The sequence below is a fragment of the Myotis nattereri genome (assembly GCF_964212035.1).
Source record: "Myotis nattereri genome assembly, chromosome: 3".
Classification (NCBI taxonomy): domain Eukaryota; kingdom Metazoa; phylum Chordata; class Mammalia; order Chiroptera; family Vespertilionidae; genus Myotis; species Myotis nattereri.
This window is the reverse complement of record NC_138077.1, coordinates 6,821,082-6,823,293: the sequence shown is the minus strand read 5'-3', so window position 1 is coordinate 6,823,293 and position 2,212 is coordinate 6,821,082.

Sequence of the window (2,212 nt, the reverse complement as noted above, 5' to 3'; positions counted from 1 at the left end):
CGTATTGAGGTGAGACGCACACAATAGGAAATAAGCCACTGTAAGAGCACAACCAGAGCATGTGTCACATTTGCAAAGCTGTTGACCACCTCTCTCTAGTTCCTCAGCATTTCCACTGCCCACCCCTCACCCCCCCAACCAGTCTGCCTCATGGATGTGCCTGTCCTGACATTTCATGTAAATGAAGTCATGCAGTGGGTGACCTTCTGTGTGTCGTCTTTCCTGAGCGTAGCGACTGAGAGGTCCGCCCACGCTGTAGGAGGCGCCAGTGCCGCCTGCCTTTTCATGGCTGAATACTGTTCCACGGCCGGCTGGACCACACGTGTTTGTCCCTTCGCGCAGTGATGGGTACTGGGCTGCTTTCACTTTGGGCTGTTGTGAATGGTGCTGCTATGGCACGGTGTGCAGGTGCCTATTCCAGTCCCTGCGTGCACGTCTTTTTGGGTATATACCACTGATGCTTTTTGTAGTTCATAAAACTTTGGACTCCTTCAATTTCCAGGCATCGTGACTTGACCAAGGGCCGCGGGGCAGGAGCTGCTTTACTAGAAGTCCAATGTTTTACGTGTTAATCTCACCCAAAGCACCCGCATAGCAACTTCAGAATAACGTCTGACAAATGTCTGGACGCCAAGGCCCGGCAGAGCTGACACACAGCTAACCACCCCCTTGCCCTTTCCCGACCAAGAGCCGTGGGTGCTGTGGACTCACAGCGTCACTGAATCACCCGACGCAGGCTCCCATTGAGCTCCTCCTGCTGTTGGGGCAAGTGTCATGGACCCCACTTAGCACCCAGGTACGCCCAGGGGACGCAGAGGACCAGCTGCCCCGGGACACAGGGTCGGGGTCCCGTGGGTGCTGGCCGGGCTTCTGATCCGGGGAGGAAACGTTGGGAGGGACGGAGTTAACGCAGCCACACAGCGCTGAGGCTGCCCAGTCACCAGAACCGCTTCTACTCATCCGGGCACATTTTTCCTTCATTCATCAAAGCCAGCAGCAGCCTGTTGGGACCTGCCACAGGAAACCGTCACCTGGGCCGACCCGAGCGCGGCCTTCCTGGGCCTGGAGGCCTCCACCGTGCGTGCAGGTGCCTCCTCCTGCCTTCACAGCTGCCTCTCCCTCCACCGTCAGCCCAGGGGAAGCTCCCGGGCCTGCTGGGGCCGGGGGCGATGTGCCCTGACCCTGTTCCTCAAAACCGAGCCAATGCCGCCACTCCCGGTGACCAGGAGGAGGTGGGCATCGCATCCGTGTTTGCTGAAGAGCAGGGGCAGCGCCGGAAGCAGGGCCGTGGCTTCTTCCCGCACATGAGCAGAGGCGTTCATCACCTTACAGGGCTGCTCAGAAGTCTGAAATGGCCTCGCTGGGGTGAACTTAGGGTGCCAGCGCGGCTGGTGCCCCCAGAGTCTAAAGATGAATTCTTTCCTTGCATTTCCCAGCTTTAGAGGCCTCGTACATTCCTTGGCTATCAGCCCCTTCCTCCATCTTCAAAGCCAGCGATTGCATCATTTCGACCTCTGCTTTCATGTGGTCCCCCCTCTCCTTCCCTGACTCCCTCCCTCCCTCTAGTAAGGACCCTGTGATGACATCAGCCCCACGGGGATCTTATAGGATAATCTCACCAGCTCAAGATCCTTAAAGGAACCATATAAAGTAAGACACACAGATTCCCAGTGTTGGGTGTCATCCTCCCTGGGGGCCCCTATTCTGCCCACCACCTGTGAGCAGAGAAATGGCACATGGACGGTGCCTGTTCTCTGGAAAAGGACTACTAACCAAGACATTCTTCCAGACCGAGGCTGACCAGAGATGCCTTTCAGTCCACAGGGGGTTATCCTGTTATTCTTTCAGGGTTTGAGAAGGCTTCTCAGGAGCTAGGCACACATCACCTTATTCCCTGTCTCTTCTCCCCCATTTTCTCGGGGGAATATTTCTGCATATTAGAGACATGGAAAAAAATGACCTATTCTCCATTTCTCTCTTCTCATGTAGGGGTTTTACAATTGAACTACAGGGGGCCTGTAGAATTCTTTCTCTCTCAGTGATCAACAAGAGGCAAATGTGAGTGCTTTAACCTCAACAAGTGGTTTTAGTTGAATCTACAAAAAAAAAAAAGGTGATTGAAACCCTCTACTTCAGGCCCTAAAAAAAAAAAGAGAGGAGAAGAGTGCAGATTGGTTTGGCTCAGTGGATCGAGCATCGGCCCTGGGATTGA